The 18,874-nt window shown below is 40.1% G+C and overlaps 1 protein-coding gene and 1 long non-coding RNA gene across 6 annotated transcripts in view; both read right to left on the bottom strand.

Moving 5' to 3' along the window:
* Window positions 1–18,874, bottom strand: part of ANKRD44 (ankyrin repeat domain 44) — a 381,499-nt gene that overhangs the window by 291,956 nt on the left and 70,669 nt on the right. The gene's annotated exons all lie outside the window — the stretch shown is intronic.
* Window positions 1–18,874, bottom strand: part of LOC126078409 (uncharacterized) — an 87,271-nt gene continuing 68,397 nt past the window's right edge. For both annotated transcript variants that reach the window (XR_007518030.1, XR_007518029.1), the window contains exon 2: window positions 1–18,874. This exon is cut by the window's right edge. This is a non-coding gene — a long non-coding RNA (uncharacterized LOC126078409).

Here is an 18,874-nt window from a genome sequence, read left to right on the forward strand (position 1 = left end):
AAAAAAAAAAAAATTATTTCATTATGTGAGTGAAATTATAGTTTATGAATTGTTCTGTGACTTACTTTTTTAACTTGTTAAAGATTTTCTCATGTTGTGCATACACACCCACCTCATTCTTTTTAGCAGCCCAGGAGTCTTCCATTAGACGGATGACCCAAACTTTACTTAACCCTACTGATGGGAATTTGGTGGCTCCCAATTTCCACAATTACAAAACTTTGCTAAACTTTAAAAAGCTGTATTGCTCATGGCCTCCATTGGACTGGCTCTATCCAAGCTCTACCCAAAACCCACTTCTAGCACCTCCTTTGTCTCAGTGATAAACAGAAGACTGTCTTCTGAAAATAGCATGAATTCAACAGAACATTTTTAAGAAGTGGCTAAAGAGAGGGTAGGCAGGTTAGACTCAATGTTAAACCTTTCGAACTGCATTCATTATTCCTGTTAATAGCAGTTTTTCAACCAGCCCAATGTTTTACCAGCAAAGGGAATAAATAGGCCTCAAAAAAAAAAAAAAAAATTTTTTTTTTTTTTTTTTACCTAAGGGCTTTTCATGCTAAATTAAGCACTATAAACTTTAACCTCAATATATACACATACACACACAAAATGATAATACTGAAGAAAGAAGGTATGCATGTGAAAAATTTCTCAGGCTATAAGGAATTGCCTACCCAGTTAAGCTAGGTCTTGAATCCTATCAAAGGTATAAATAAAAATACTACTAAAGTCTTCTAAAAGGAACCCTGGTGGGACAGCGGTGAAGTGCTCCACTTCCAACTCAAAGATCAGCAATTCAAACCCACCAGCCGCTCTACAGTAGAAAGATGTGGTAATCTGCTTCCATAAAGTTTACAACCTTGGAAACCCTATGGGGCAATTCTACTCGGTCCTGTAGGGTTGCTATGAGTCGGAATCAACTTGACGGCACACAACAACAACAACAACGAGTCTTCTGCAACAGTAAACCTAGCTTCACTTAGGATTTCTAAAATCTAAGAACTTGTTGATTGTCTAGTATGTACTGAGAACGCTCAAAAGTAATGTAAGATCCACCTTCTGCCTTCTAGAAGCTATAAAACTGTTGGGGAAATGAGGCTTATATGAATGAAATAATTAACTAACAATGCAAAGTAGTTCATGACTAGGTGCCAATGAATGGTACAGGCAATAATTGCTCTAGGAGGTGTTCTCAGTGGCAGTAAATTAAACAAGCTGTTCTGAATAGGGCCCTCAGCACCACAGTGAGAGCTCAAAACACAGAGTTAATTGATGAGTGCTATTTGTTATGTGGCCATAAAACAGTCCATTCTGACTGTAAGAGACACCTGGAAAAATAAATCTAATAAAACTGCACATTTGGTGGGAATGAGACCAGAGGAAATAATTCTCCAAGAGGGTGAAGACTTGATGACTATGCCACATAGAGACTCAACACAGGCCCAAAAATATGCTCAGGATCTGCTACCCACACCCCTTCTGTAGGCCAAATAGGCTGCAAAGGACTTCTCTGCAAAGTCTCCTTGTAAGCATCAGAATTTAAGTTCAAGGCACTGCTCTGCTGTCCTGAAGACTGACTGTGTGCAAATACATACATTCAAAAACCTTCACTAAACACCTACTGTGTGCCAGCTTCTAGGCTAGGGCCCAGATTAAGAAAACACATGGTCCCTGCCCGAAAAGCATTCCCATGAGTGTCTGCACAACTCAGTCTAACTGAAGTGCACTCACCGGTATCTTGAACCCAGCTCCCCAGCTAGTAAATGGCAGAGCCTGAGCTCATAAAAATGGAGCACCAGGAAAACATATGCAAAATATATTTCTGTAGGCCGACAAGAAAGGGGATATTATACAAGGTTTCTTGTTTTGACTTACTCCTATTAACACTGTGCGTGGTCTGGTCTACAAAGTCTACTATTTTCTTTCCTCTCTATGGCCAGAAGTGTTGCCTAAATATCCTTACTGTGGAGCTTTTAAATAAGTTCCCTTTTTCTTTCTCCGCTTATCACAAAGACAGTCCCAATCTAAACCCAAAGCTACCATTCCCTCCCAGCAAAAAAATACTAAAAAAAGAAAGAAAAAGAGAGAAGGGAGGAAAGGAAGAATAAAAGAAATTTTACATTAACCACTGAGAAAAGAAGAATCATTATACCACTTCAGTCCCGAGTTTGTAGAGACAGAACACATAGTGAAGAAGAAGGTCTGAATTCTCCTCTGTCTTTAACTGGCTTCTACAGAAGCACAAAGGCATCTCTGCATCCAGAAATATTAGAGGGAAAATAGGGAGAAGACAAGAAAATAGATGAAACAAAGTATTCTCTGAGGCCCTGGCAGCAAACACAGAGATGGCAGTGGCGTAGAACAGAGCTGATGAGAGGCACCATAGACTAACTTTTAGAGCAAACTCGACTCCTTCACGTTGCCTGCCATCAATTGCGGGCCTCGTACAATAGCTGACTGTATTATTTTTTCCCCTGAGAATAGACCTCTGTTCTCATATAGTACTGCACCCTTGGATGTTTCAGTACTAGTTACTATGCTCCAAAGAAAGGCACAAAATACTATATTTGTTCAAAACAAAGAAGGAATCAATTATTAAATCATCGTTTCTAAAGAACTGCACCAATCTATAAATAAAACATGTTTCGAAAGCAAATATTTTCCTGCCTCTGCAGTTTTAGTTTCAGCAGCATTTACTCAAACGGTACCATTTCAGCAACACCTTTCTTAAAAAATAAATCTCAAGCTACTCCGCTAAACTCATTCCTTTAAGAATAGGGCTCTATTCAAGGGCTCATACGCTCATTCATTAAAAGTATTTCATAGCTTTAAAGGCTTCACTAGAAGCTTCCATTTGTGTGATATCTTTAGTGCCAGTTCCATTTGTGCCCACAGTCGACCTGTGCAAATGTCTAAATGAAAATTACTACAAAACAGGATTACACAGAAAAACCTGGACCTTAATTACATGTCTCAGAGCATTATGCCCCAAAATGCAAAAGGTCTGCTTGTTTTATCTATTTTGTGATAAATTTGGAATTAAATTATCAGATTGTCTAATTTCATAATAAAAGATAATACTTAATGCCTTGTAAAAATGAGGGCCTTGCTACGTGTTGCTTTTAGCTGCCATCAAGTCAGTTCTGACTCATGGCGACCCCCTGTGTTACAGAGTAGCACTGCTCCATATGATTTCCTTGGCTGTAATCTTAACAGAAGCAGATTGCCAGGCCTATCTTCCACAGTACTGCTGAGTGGGCTCAAACTGCCAACCTTTAGGCTGGTAGTTGAGTGCAAACCATTTGCACCACCTGGGGACTTCCTTGCCACATAACCTTAGTTTATTTCTACTGCTTTTGCCTTGATTACTGCACCAGCTATGATGGCTGCCTTTCTACTCCTGAAATACTCCAGCTCCCTCCTTCTTCAGAGAGTATCTGCACAGACAGTTTCTTCTGTCTAAAATATCTGATACTCCCCCCTTTACCTAGTATATTCCAGTTCACCTTTCAGATCTTAATTCAGAAGCCATTTGTCCAAGACAGTCAGTCTTCCCTGACTAACCCCCCCAACCCTGGTCTAGACAAGGCTGCCCTGTTATATACATTCTTGTAGCTTCCTGTGCTATTCCTCCAGATCACTTACCACAGCTTGTATAATAATTCTCTAATTGGGTGATTATTTGATTAATATCCATCTTCCACATAATAAATCCACATAGGACTGTCAGCCCTGTCGGTTCAGTGACCATGTCTGCTCTGCTCACACTAGATTCCCAGAGCCTAACACAATGCCTAGCATATAGTAGGTACTCAATACATTTATTGAATGAGTGTATTCTTCATTCTTGACACTCTGACATAATAATCAGAACAAATAAGGATACGGTAAAGAAGATAAAAAAAAAAAAACTTATTTTGAAAATTGCCTAGGTCAGTTGGCTGAACATAATATCAGCACTTATAAGTTGATTCTTCTCAGTGAGGCTGGTTTCATCTTAGTCTGTGCTATGACGATGACCCTGACAAAGAATCAGTACTAGCCTTACACATATCATAAGATGATACGAGGATTAGGTTCAGCAGTACCTTACAGAAAGTCCAAAGGAACAGTGGTTTAAACAATATAGACGCTTATCTCTCTCTCAGTGTAAACAAGGTCTACAGGAAGTTGACCAAGACACACATGGCGCTCCATAATGGTATGGTGAGGACCCAGGTTTCTTCTACCTTGTGTTCCACTATCAGTACTCGCTTCCACTTCATGAGCCAAGATGGTTGCTCAAGTCGAGCCATCCCATCACGTTTCAGGCATGAAGAAGAAAGGGGTTAAAGAAGGGTGAACGTCTTCCCTTTAAGGACCTTCTTCGGAAATGTCGCGTTTAAATCCTTTGGCCAGAACATAGTCATATAGCCATACCTAGCTGTAAAAGAAGCTTGGAAATAAGTCTTTATTCCAGGAGAAGCTTATATTACTAATAAAGAAAGCAAGGCTAAATATGAGGGAACAATCAGAAGTCTTCGCCACAAATTGCAAAAATATTTAAGGGAACATAAATTTGTTGTTCCTGGTAACAGTAGGCCTCCCCTTAAGTAGACTTTATCTCAGCAAGCAAGACTGACCAAAGGGAAGAAGAAATCTGTATGCTCAAAAACGGAGAGTAATTCAAACCTTGACAAGAACAAACAAGTTGATATCAGCGCAAGATAACTAAATGTCTTCATCAGATGAGTTCTGCAATGTGCTTTTACTCTGATTTTGTTTTCTATCTTAAAAGTTTGGCAACATTTATGCTTTCCCAGAAGGCAGACTTACATTTCAGTTTGTATATACCTGCCAATTCTATTGTGTTCCTTCTCTGCTATAATAAATAACCAGTCTTTGGAAGTTTGAATATCTCAATGGACTTCAGACACTGAACAAAAAAATGATTATGTGACCAGTTGAGCAGTTACATAAAAAACAAATGCAGCCAGTCTGATTCCTCCCAAATGGCTTCCAGGTGGGATTAAAGTCAAATGAAGGCCTTTTCATTTTTCTGCATGATCTCCCAAACACACTCCCTAATAATATATGCATCTTAGGTCATAGGATTTCTATATTTCCTAAAATATCAATGTCTGAATTGCTGGTTATAAAAGAAAACTTATATAGAATGTACACTGAACAGGTAGGTCAAACCAGATTGACACCTTCCTAAAAGAACAGTTGCTCATACTTCAACCACTAAGCTTTTGGCACTTTAGAAATTAAGAGAAGAGGTGGTTAAGTAGTAAGATGAAAATCCCTAAAAGTTTTCTAAAAACAGCAAAATAGTGACACTAGTGACAGTTACTAGAAGCTTAAAGAAAATCTCCACAGAGTCTGGGGACCATGGTTTCAGGAGACATCTAGGTCAACTGGCATGACAAAGTTATTAAGAAAATGTTCTGCATCCCACTTTGGTGAGTGGTGCCTGGGGTCTTAAAAGCTTTCGAGCGGCCATCTAAGATGCATCATTGGTCCTAATCCACCTAAACCAAAGGAGAGTGAAGAACACCAAAGACACACACAAAAAAAATACGAGCCCAAGAGACAAGAAGGGCCACATAACCCAGAGACTCCCATCAGCCTGAGACCAGGAGAACTAGATGGTGCCCAGCTACCACCAATGACTGCCCTGACAGGGAACACAACAGAGAATCCCTGATGGAGCAGAAGAAAAGTGGAGTGCAGAACTCAAATTCTAGAAAAAATACCAGACTTAATGGTCTGACTGAGACTAGAGGAACACCAGAAGACATGGCTCCCAGACTCTCTGTTAACCCAGAACTAAAACAATTCCTGAAGCCAACTCTTCAAAGATTAGACTGGACTATAAAACATAAAATAATACTCATGAAGAGTGTGCTTCTTAGTTCAAGTAGATACATGAGACTAAACCGGCAGCTCCTGTCTGGAGGTGGGATGAGAAGGCAGAAAGGGACAGGAGCTGGTTGAATGGATACAGGAAACCCAGGGTGGAAAGAGGGAGTGTAATGTCACATTATAGGGATTGCAACTAGGGTCACATAACAATATGTTTATAAATTTTTGTATGAGAAATTAACTTGAGCTATAACTTTCACCTAAAGCACAATAAAAATAATAAAAAGAAAATCTCCATGAAATTGCTGGAGATGATTCCTCACTCGTTTCCAAAGAGTCTCCCTCTGAGGGCGACACTGCTCTGCGTCCAGATTAGATTTAGTGTGGCTACAGGAACCTTGAAGCAATTATTTTTTATTAACCACAACAGCATGTGGAATGTTTTATTGTGGATAAAATCATCTAAGAAAGACAGATCTGAGGACACGGTATACTACATACACACATGGTATACTACATAATAACCAAATCCCACAATTCTATGGTTAGTTCTTTCCCCATCTCTCTTAAAAGTAATTGTCTGTTCTTTGCAGTCAGGAAATTCTATAACAAGCCAGCTTGTGATCAAAGGCCTCTCCATCATCTTTCCCCAAATGTATAATCCACAGCTGGCAAAGACTCAGAAGCATCCTATTGACCATGAATAAATTTGATTTTTGAACTGGAGGTATGCAAAATCTTGTTATGCAGCCCACAGTGATCGTGCATTTGAAGCTTATTTCTCCTTTCCAGGGTAAATTTTCTCTATTTCTGGATCTTGGGCCTCTTTCTGAGGCCTACCAGGAGATCAGGCCTGAAATACTAAAGAGGAATTTCTCATAATCAGAGACAGACTTTCAGAAAAGCTAATGTCTTAAAAGAAGCAGCAGAAATATGTGTGTGTGCGCGTGCATGCGCGTGTGTGTATATATATATTTGTCAAATAGCAAGGATGCTAATAGGCATTACACACAAAAATTGGTTCAGTACTCAAATAAGCTTGGGAAAGACTGATTAAACAATGAAAAAAAGGTTTATTTTTTTGCAGGTCTTCTCAGGGCCTTTAATATTGACAAAACACATTATGAATATCCAAGAGGGGCACGGTAGGCAGATTTTCTTGAACCTTTGCTCACCAGGGCATCTTACATGACAAATGTTCTCTAGAACATACATGGCAAAAGGCTGGGACTAGAAAGAAATGTATCAAAATTAAGCAGTGGTTTTCTCTGGGTATTGACATTTCTGGGTAAGTTTAATTTTTTGTATTCTCTAAATTCTCTATAATGATCTTTTCTAATCTAAAAAAAAGCTACATATAAGAGAAAAAAATGTTTGAATTTATATAAACATTTTTAAAAATCAGAGGTGTTTAAAGGTGAGAGTTTTCTTTTTCATAAGAAGTAGTGGTGCTTATTGTTCTTTAAAATGTATTATGTGCCTATCTATAGTAGGGTTGCTATAGGGTCACTATGAGTCATAATCGACTCGACGGCACTGGGTTTTTTGTTTTTTGTTTTTTGGTTTTATAGTTGTGTCAGGTTCTGATATTAATGTAATAAAAAGGGGGATTTATTTTGATGATTTACTGCATAGTGCCAGTGGCCTGGAAGAGGAAAAGAAACTAATGATTTTCCCACAGTTAATAAATAAATTAAAAGCCTTGCAAACATGATAAAAATAGTTGTACAATACTAATCTTAAAAATATATTTACATTATTATTTTTCCCCCTAATTATTTAGGTTTACCTTCTTGATTTATCATTTTTAGTATCCTAACTATAAAAACTTGCTGGGGTGCATTGTAAACAAAATTTTTATCAATAGACCTATATTTAAACTGTATTATTCATTCATCAATTTATTAAATGCCTATAATACGACAGGCAATGTGCTGATGACTATTGGGGAAGTCCATGAAAACAGATCTATGAGGATAGTAATCAACATAAATCAAATCCCCACTTTTTTTTACTTTTCTGTTCAGCTCAGTTTGATGCCAGCTGTCTAGGCAGCACTTCTTTCTCTGACTCTAGCCACCCAGAGCTAGATCAGCTCTCACAAGTTAAAAGGACACTATCCTTCAGAGAGCCAAACAGGCAGGTGCCAGCCATAAGTTTGGGAGTCCACAGGACACGTTCACTTCTGACCTTCAGGGTCTCCCTCTACTCTTCAGGATGCCTGCCACAAACTCGGGAGTGACTCCTGTGCTCCCTCACTTCTGATCTGCTGGTCCCCACTACTCCTTTGGGTTCTATAATTCACTGGAATAACTCAGAGAACTCACGAAAAGCACTATACTTAGGATTACACTTTTATTGTAGGAAAAAAAGGACACAAATGAAGAGACCAGTATAGGTCGAGGTCTGGGAGGATTCCCAACATGCAGCTTCCATGTCCCAAAGGCACACTGTGCTACAACGTCCAGAGCTCAACTGGAGCCCTGGCAGCACAGTGGTTAAGCATTCAGCTGCGTACCAAAAGGTCAGCAGTTCGAATCCAGCAGCCACTCACTGAAATCCTATGGGGCAGTTCTACTCTCTTCTACAGGGCTGCTATGAGTGGGAATCAACTGGACAGCAACGAGTTTGGCATTAGGCAATGCAAATCCCAGCCTCTCGTCCCTGAGGTCATCTGATATTATGAGGTGATCACAAGGTGGGTCTTTCTGCCTGGCCAGCCTCCACCCCAAAATGACCATCTTACCTCACTAGTATAATCTGTTAGTTACGTGTGGTCAGGGGTCCTTACTGAAGACACTTAAATTCCAAGTTTCTTTTTTTTTTTTTTTTAAAGAGATTATCTCTCAGGAACTGAGGATAGAGACCAAATTCTTTGGGTAAAGTTAATGTAAACCCCACAATATCCTTTTCTATTACTAGTTACGTTAATAGTTATCTAAACAAATTTAATGCTGTTTATAAAATAATAAAGAAAATAATTGGTATAGAAAAACTAAAGTTACAACAGATCTATGTAGCAAATATTTTATGATATAAAGCATTGTGGTGTTGTAATTTTATTTTGATAATCATATTAACTTGACTATCTAGAAAAGTAAAATCAAATTCTAATTCTGGCGAAAGGGGGAAAAAAATTCAATATGCATGGTCTTAAAGCTTCCTACATTTCCAGTTAAACCAGGTTCCCCAAAAGAGACAGGAGGAGCCAGACATCAAAATCTACCTTCAGCAAGCCTACAAACCACTTTCAAGCTAAAGCACTTCTGTTCCCAGTTACAACCACAGTGACTCATTAAACAGGCAAGGCCACCTCTCCAGGTTCACCATGACCAAAAAGACTCTTCTAAACTTCCAGGGTGTCCTCCTCATAGAACATTCTTAGGCAGTGCTGGGAATGGCCCCTTCTTTTCAGCTGTGAGGAAAGTTAAGAATGGTCAACAGGACACTCTAGGCAGAGTTGAGGATTTGATTTACCTGTCAAGAGAGTCAAGGAACATGTTTCTATTTCCCTGGGCCTCCATAGCCAAGACAAGACCAGAAAATCTCAGAGAAGTTTCTCTAACAGCTCAAAGGGGAAAAATCCAGGGAATTATGTTAGCTGAAAACCCCAATGTCAGACCTGTCAGTTAGCTAGGCTAACCACAGCCAGATGTAAGGGTCAGAAATAGGTACAAGTTCCTTTGCTTCCAGGCCTGAAAAGAGGCCTAAAATTTGAAACTAGCCAAATAAGCAGCAAATATATTTGCTTAGGGAAACTACCGTATTTCTGCAAATAACACACCCACACAAATGTGCACAAAGCACATTTACGAAAATAGTGAGGGGGGTTGTGTGGTTGGCAAAAAACATAACACACATGTTATTTGCATAAAAATATGGTACACTGCCCTGCTCCAATTACAGCTCTGCTGAAACCCACTTTCTAGAAAGTGCTGACATTTCTTTCAATCTCACAAAACAAGATTTCCAATGACAGGTGTGGACCCAGAATACTGTATTAGAAAAGCTGTTTTTTTAGAGAAACAAATTTCCACAAATCGAACCAAAGCAAAGCAAAAACAAAGTCTACCATTTTTCAGTATTCACTGTACATATATGTTCACTAAATATACATGTTTTCAGGTCACAATACTGAGTTTGTCTTAAAAGGGCACTATTCCAGCCAATAGCAGCAAGGAAGACTTTAAGACTAGCCCAAAAGAACTCTTAGAGAGCCTAAGAAACCAGGAATTATGTACCACACAACTACAATTATATCTTAAGACAAAAAACTCATAAGCAAGAGAAACTGGGCCTGAACTCTAAATTTTGTGTTAGGTGAATCATTGTGAATAAGTTTAAGTTAGTTGGGCCTCCCTAAAAAAAAACATACTAAAACATAAGTCAAACACTAAGAACATGTACAAAAAGTTACAGAGGAAAGACTCATGGGCTCAAAACAAGGGAGTTAAGGAATCAAATGGCATTACTAACAAATAAAGAACTATTGTTCAATCACCAAAGAGCACGAACACTAGATGACATATGTATAATAGTTAGCAAACACTCATCACTCTCATATTCTGAGACAAAAATATCAAAATAACCAAATACTCCTTACAAGTGAGAGCCGTATCTCAGAAGCACAAAGAAATTCAAATCAACTTAGGTGGCTGTAAATGACAGGGGAAGGAGCTGCTGCTAAAGCTTCAAGTTTCTTAATAGCTCATATTAGCAGCAAGACAAAAAGTAGTTTTTTAAACACTTAATAGACAATAGATAAGTGGTAACTTTGGTGAAGGGTACCGGGTTTTTTTAAGTGGTAACTTTGGTGAAGGGTAAGAAAGTACACAGTACTGAGGAAGCCAGCACAACCTGTACAAGGCAAGGCCATGGTAGCTTGATAGACACATCCAAACTCCCCAAGGGACCAAATTGCTGGGCTGAGGGCTGCAGGGACCATGGTCTTTGGGAACATCTAGCTCAATTGGCATAACAGAGTTCATAAAGAATATGTTCTATGTTCTACTTTGGTAAGTAGCATTTGAGGACTTAAAAGCCTGTGAGCAGCCATCTAGGACACTCCACTGGTCTCACCCCTTCGGGAGCAAGGAAGAATGAAGAAAACCAAAGACATAAGGGAAAGATTAGTCCAAAGGACTAATGGATCACATTTACCATGGCCTCCACCAGACTGAGTCCAGTAAAACTAGATGGTGTCCAGCTATCACCACTGACTGCTCTGAGAAAGATCACAATAGAGGACCCCAGACAGAGCTGGAGAAAAATGTAGTACAAAATTCTAACTAAAAAAGAAAGACCAGAATTGCTGGCCTGCCAGAGACTGGAGAAGTGCTGAGAGTATGGCCCCCAGACACCCTTTCAGCTCCGTAACGAGGCCACAGATGTAGTCAATTTGATTTCCGTGTGTTCCATTTGGTGAGGTCCATGTGTATAGTCACCATTTATGTTGGTGAAAGAAGGTATTTGCAATGAAGAAGCTCAATACCATCAGTCAGAAGAAGGCCAGCGGCCAACTGTGGAACAGACCATCAATTGCTCATATGCAAGTTAAAGCTGAAACTGAAGAAAATCCAAGCAAGTCAACGAGAGCCAAAATATGACCTTGAGTATATCCCACTTGAATTTAGAGACCATCTCAAGAATAGATTTGATGCATTGAACACTAGTGACCAAAGACCAGACGAGCTGTGGAATGACATCAAGGACATCATCCATGAAGAAAACAAGAGGTCACTGAACAGACAGAAAAGAAAGAATAGACCAAGATGGATGTCACAGGAGACTCTGAAACTTGCTCTTGAGCGTCGAGCAGCTAAAGCAAAAAGAAGAATTGATGAAGTAAAAGAACTGAACAGAAGGTTTCAAAGGGCCTCTCGAGAAGACAAGGTAAAGTATTATAATGACATGTGCAAAGAGCTAGAGATGGAAAACCAAAAGGGAAGAACACGCTCGGCGTTTCTCAAGCTAAAAGAACTGGAGAAAAAATTCAAGCCTCGAGTTCCAACAGTGAAGGATTCAATGGGGAAAATATTAAATGACGCAGAAAGCATCAAAAGAAGATGGAAGGAATACACAGAGTCATTATACCAAAAAGAATTAGTCGATATTCAACCATTTCAAGAGGTGGCATATGATCAAGAACCAATGGTACTGAAGGAAGAAGTCCAAGCTGCTCTGAAGGCATTGGCGAGAAACAAGGCTCCAGGAATTGATGGAATATCAACTGAGATGTTTCAACAAACAGATGCAGCGCTGGAGGTGCTCACTTGTCTATGACAAGAAATATGGAAGACAGCTTCCTGGCCAACTGATTGGAAGAGATCCATATTTATGCCTATTCCCAAGAAAGGTGATCCAACCAAATGTGGAAATTATAGAACAATATCATTAATATCACACACAAGCAAAATTCTGCTGAAGATCCTTCAAAAACGGCTGCAGCAGTATATCAACAGGGAACTGCCAGAAATTCAGGCCGGTTTCAGAAGAGGACGTGGAACCAGGGATATCATTGCTGATGTCAGATGGATCCTGGCTGAAAGCAGAGAATACCAGAAGGATCTTTACCTGTGTTTTATTGATTATGCAAACGCATTTGACTGCGTGGATCATAACAAATTATGGATAACACTGCGAAGAATGGGAATTCCAGATCACTTAATTGTTGTCATGAGGAACCTTTACATAGATCAAGAGGCAGTTGTTCAGACAGAACAAGGGGATACTGATTGGTTTAAAGTCAGGAAAGGTGAGCGTCAGGGTTGTATTCTTTCACCATACCTATTTAATCTGTATGCTGAACAATACGAGAAGCTGGACTATATGAAGAATGGAGCATCAAGATTGGAGGAAGACTCACTAACAACCTGCATTATGCAGATGACACAACCTTGCTTGCTGAAAGTGAAGAGGACTTGAAGCACTTCCTAATGAAGATCAAAGACCACAGCCTTCAGTATGGATTACACCTCAACATAAAGACAACAAAAATCCTCACAACTGGACCAATGAGCAACATCATGATAAATGGAGAAAAGATTGAAGTTGTCAAGAATTTCACTTCTCTTGAATCCACAATCAACAGCCATGGAAGCAGCAGTCAAGAAATCAAAAGATGCACTGCATTGGGTAAATCTGCTGCAAAGGACCTCTTCAGAGTGTTGAAGAGCAAAGATGTCACCCTGAAAACTAAGGTGCGCCTCACCCAAGCCATGGTATTTTCAATCGCATCATATGCATGTGAAAGCTGGACAATGAATAAGGAAGACCGAAGAAGAGTTGACACCTTTGAATTGTGGTGTTGGTGAAGAATATTGAATATACCATGGACTGCCAAAAGAACAAACTAATCTGTCTTAGAAGAAGTACAACGAGGATGCTCCTTAGAAGCAAGGATAGTGAGACTGCGTCTTACATACTTTGGACATGTTGTCAGGAGGGATCGGTCCCTGGAGAAGAACATCATGCTTGGCAGAGTACAGGGTCGGTGGAAAGAGGAAGACCCTCAATGAGGTGGATTGACACAGTGGCTGCAACAATGAACTCAAGCATAACAACGATTGTAAGGATGATGCAGGACCGGGCAGGGTTTCGTTCTATTGTGCATAGGTTTGCTATGAGTCAGAACCAACTCGACGGCACCTAACAACAACAACAATGAGGCCACTCCTGAGGTTCACCTGTCAGCCAAAGATTGAACAGGCCCATGGAACAAAACAAGACTAAACGGGCGCACCAGCCCTGGGGTAGGGACTAGAAGGCAGGAGGGAACAGGGCGGCTGGTAAAAGGGAACCCAGGGTTGAGAAGGGAGAACGTTGACATGTTGTGGACTGTCAACCAATGTCATACAACAATGTGTGTACTGTTTGATAAGAAATTAGTTTGTTTTATAAACCTTCATCTAAAGTTCAATAAAAAATAATCATCATTAATCATAAAAAAGTAGTTTTTTTTTTAATGCTTGGAGAAGACTCTTTTAAACAAACTACCCACAGTGTAATTGGAAAATTCAGATAAAGTTGTACATCACAGAACACAATGATGGTAGAGGAAAACCCATTCCCACCTGCCTATTACTTCAGCAAATAAAAAGCATCTATTACCCTCTAAATTGATCAATAATAAACAGCAGGCAATAATTTTTGTTCACCTCCCAGCCTTCCAAAGGTTGATCCATTTGTAATATTTCTAATACAATTTTCTAATAATCATTTCTATCCATTGTCATCAAGTATACGTTGGGATAGAGCTGGGGCAGAATATCATGTATGTTTCATATGTCAGAACCCGTATGCAAGTTGAAACCATTGCTGTGGAAATAGGAAACCGAAAGATGGGAAAAACTAAGACATTTACAAAGTCAATTCACGATTCACCTTCTACCCTAACAAATTTAACTAATGCCAACCTTTACATCTCAAGCAGTGATGCTGTCTCCTTAGCCATCTCCTTGCCTCATCAAGATGATCTATGATATTCCAGTCACAATGAAAGCACATGTGTTAAGTGGTAACTCTGGGTAGCCAGTCTTGAGGGTATACGTATGCAGCTTGTTAGAAGAAAAAATATGAAAATGTCAATTTATAAGGCAGATAAACTCGAGGGTACACATTTACCTTTAAGAAAGGCCATTTGCTAAAGTCTTTATCAGGTAAAGAGGCTGGGAAGACTTGAGAGCAGAGCTGTTTGTAGGGCTATTTTTCCTAATGGTGGTGAAAACTGCCTGACGATATCATGAGAATCACCATGAGGCCGCACCTCCTTACCTGAGGCATTCCTCTAGGTCACTAGGCAGCTAGAGCCATCAGTACTGACTTCTGACTGTCAAGAGATTCAGGGGAAATTTAAGAGGGCAGGAAAGTGGAGCTTCTATATATTGACTGTGATGGCGGTTAGTGCAAATCTATACCTGTGGTAAAATGACGTGGAACTATAAACATACATTGCACCAATGTTGGTTTCTTGATTTTCATACAGTACTATGATTATGTAAGCCACTGGGGAAAACCAGGTGAAGAGTACAGGGGACATCACCATACAATCTCTGCAACTTTCTGTAATCTATAATTATTTCGAAAATAAAAAATGTTAAGGCAAAAAAAAAAAAAAAAGGCAAGTGAATTAAATAGAACAAACCAAGACTGTACCTAAATTCTTTCCGAAACGTCTCAAACTACTAAGAAAGCAAGAGAAGTAAAATACATTCCAGACATCATGTACCCTCTTTTACCTGATTGAAGTGAAAGTAGAAAACAGTAGGGAAAGGGAGGGATGAGTAAATATGAGTAAAGATTCTCATCCAATACTCCATTCCTAATGTTCCATGCTAGCCCCCAAACCGGAAAGGGACATCAGGGACCTGACCTCATCAGCCCTGACAAAGGTCAGGTTTTACATAAGGAAATGGAAGGAGGAGATGAGCTGAAAGATGCTAATCCAGCTATAATCCCTGAATAACTATCCCCCTAGATTCTTAAATCATTCTGCCCACTCGTTTCTACAAAGGGGCTCAAATTCTTAGGCCCCTGGTACTGCAAACTATCCTGCTTATACTGTAAAAGTCTTCCCCAACACCACCCCATTTCAACCTGTCCCCCCAGTATAGCCACCTTACCCTACTGTTGATGCCAGATTGGCCTTCCCTACACACACCTCTGCTCACATTACCCTGTACCTCAAGCACCTACAGCAGGTCCCCAGGGTCAGGAACTATTTTAAGTGACTTTCGTGCATTCCCTCATTTCATCCTCACTACAATGCAATGAGATATGTACAATATAATCATTACTCCCATTTTATAGATGAGGAAACTGAAGCACAGAAAGATTTAGTAACTTACCCAAGATGACACAGCCCAGAAGCAGGAGAGCCAGAATTGGAGCCAAGGCAGTCCAACTCCAAGGCCAGTTCTTGTAACTACCATGCTCTAACATCAGCAGAATAAAATTCAAACTCTCCAGCCTAGCAATCAAGTATCTCCATATCTTTCCAGTCTTATTTCTCTATTTTCCCCTTTGTTGTTTTCTTACTACCTGGAAAAAACCTTTTCACATTGAATGTTTGGTGGTTGAATGAATGCCCAAGCTAGTGAATGAACAGTTTTTATTTCACTAAAACATGGTCCTTATCTTCGATGCCATAGAAAAAATGTGTTTAAACTTCTGCCCAGGAAGGCTAATCCCTGAACGTGACACCAGGCAACAAAGAAATAGCACAAGAGCTTGTTAGGTTAATTATTCACATCCCCACTGTCAGCAAGGGCTTCCAAGCAAGGCAGCGCTAACAGATCTGCATCCCAGACACGTTACAAGTCACACTGGATGGGGTAGCTCGGCACAGGTTGTTGAAATATGGCTCCTCAATCCTGGAAGCAATTTTTTAAATATACCCTTTTGTTCCAAAGGAAAATCCGGCAAATCTATCATAGGGAGATCACGTTGGCAGAAGTCCTGTGTACTTAGAATAAAATCCCTTTTTTTTTTCCTATCGACTAGACTTTGTCCGGTGACAACAAGTAGGATAAAGTAAAAACCCAAACAGTTACAAATCACTTACACGTAACCTCTCACTTAATCCCCATAGCTACATTCTGAGGCATTATTATCCCCGTTTGGCTAATGAGGAAACTGAGCCATAAATACGCTCAGTAACTTAGCTAAGACCACACAACAGAGTTAAGGTAAGAACCCAAGTCTCCTCACACCAAGTCAAGTCCAAGGGTCCCAACTGTAAGGAGTAGTTATTTCTAACAGACACTGTCCCCCACACACGGCTTCTTCTTCTGTGTTAGAGAAAGGTTCTGTCCACTCAGACCAGGAGTCCAAACTGGGGCTGGTTGACAAGGGAATAGAGAATCCCTATAAGAACTGGGTAATGGCTGGCAACATGACCCCACACTGAAATTTCTGAGGGATTAAGCCACTCGGTCTGTCAACTGTGTACAACAAACGATGGCTCTGAACAGGGCTTCTCTCTCTTCATCACTCCCCACCCCCAGTACATTTGAGCAACTCAGAAAGAGAGAAGAACTTAGCCACATCCACACTTGTTCCTCCTGGCTTCCTAGCCAATGCTGCTACAGAGACAGACTCTGACTGATGGTGACCCTGTGTCTGTCACAGTAGAACTGTGCTCCACATTATGAGGGTGGGGAAGGAGGAAGAGGGGTATCCATTAACTAGATAGTAGACAAGAATTATCTTAGGTGAAGGGAAGGACAACACACAATACAGGGGAAGTCAGCACAAATGAACTAAACCAAAAGCTAAGAAGTTTCCTGAATACAATCCAATGCCTCAAGGGACAGAGTAGCAGGCGTGGGGGTCTGGGGACCATGGTTCCAGGGGACATCTAGGTCAATTGGCATAATGAAGTTTATTAAGAAAATGTTCTGCATCCCACTTTGGTGAGTGGCATCTGGGGTCTTAAAAGCTAGCAAGCGGCCATCTAAGATGCATCAATTGGTCCCAACCCACCCAGAGCAAAGGAGAATGAAGAACACCAAAGACAGAAGGAAAATATGAGCCCAAGAGACAGAAAGGGCCACATAAACCAGAGTCTCCATCAGCCTGAAACGAGAAGAACTAGACGATGCCTGGCTACCACCAATGACTGCCCTGACTGGGAACACAACAGAGAGTCCCTGATGGAGCAGGAGAAAAGCAGGGTGCAGAACTCAAATTCTAGTAAAAAGATCAGACTTAATGGTCTGACTAAGACTGGAGGGACCCCAGAAGACATGGCTCCCGGACTCTCTTTGTTAGCCCAAAACTAAAACCATTCCCAAAGCCATCTCTTCAGACAAAGATTAGACTGGACTACAAAACATAAAATAATACTCATGAAGGATGTGCTTAGTTCAAGTAGATACATGAGACTAAATGGGCAGCTCCTGTCCGGAGGTGAGATGAGAAGGCAGAAATGGACAAGAGCTTGTTGAATAGACACAGGAAATACAGGGTGGAAAGGAGAAGTGTGCTGTCACATTATAGGGAGGGCAACTAGGGTAACATAACAATGCCTGTATAAATTTTTATATGAGAAACTAACTTGAACCGTAAACTTTCGCTTAAAGCACAATATAAATAAATAAATAAATAAAAGAACTGTGCTCCAGAGGGTTTTTAATGGCTGATTTTTTAAAAGTAGACCATCAGGCCTTTCTTCCATGGTACCTCTGGGTAGATTTGAACTCCAAACTTTCGGTTAGTAGCCAAGCATGTTAACTGTTTGCAGGAACTCCATAGGGGCAGACAGCAGAACCTAATTACCTTTAACCTGGAGAGGATAAACTCACCATGGAAGGAACAGGAGGGATATTGTGGGAGTAGATTATCACTTAAGACCAGGAAGCATCTCTGGGGAGGCGAGAGAGAGGGCTCAAAGCAGGGATGACATGTGGTGTACACGAGGAGGAAGGTTATGACGTATGTGTCTTTGGGGGAACAATATTGAGAGGGCTGGAACTGAGTAAAAGTTTAGCTTAGAGGAAGCCAGTATTTTTAGCTTTGTAGGGAGAAAGTCCATTATTCTTGAAAATTCTGTATTATATAAGAAAAATGTGGTGTAAAGATTGCTTTGGTTATGAAAATCCCGCCAGAAAACAGATTTGACAAATAATTTTTACCAACTTAACCTCACAGAAATAGGTCGGGTTTCACATTATAGGAGAAGAACTTTCTAAGTTTGCCCTGTGTCTGGGAGGTTCTGGTGGCCACAAGCATACTTTTTATTCACACAGTACATTGGGGGAGCAAAAAGTTTTTATGAAGGAGCAAAGGAAAAATTCAACTTCCTATTTATTTTAGATATGTAATTTCAGCAAACACACCCATAAAACACGTAATCTCTTCATCGGCTGCACTAAAGTTTATTTTTAAACAGATATTCAAAATATTTAAGCTGCAATCCTATGGCAGCTGCTGCTGGATCATCAATTGTAGAGCTCCAGGTTTATATTCACTCTCCCCAGTGTGTCAACATTATTACAGTATTTATATTGAGAATATTTTTCATGTT

This window comes from Elephas maximus, chromosome 6 (assembly GCF_024166365.1).
Source record: "Elephas maximus indicus isolate mEleMax1 chromosome 6, mEleMax1 primary haplotype, whole genome shotgun sequence".
Taxonomy (NCBI): domain Eukaryota; kingdom Metazoa; phylum Chordata; class Mammalia; order Proboscidea; family Elephantidae; genus Elephas; species Elephas maximus.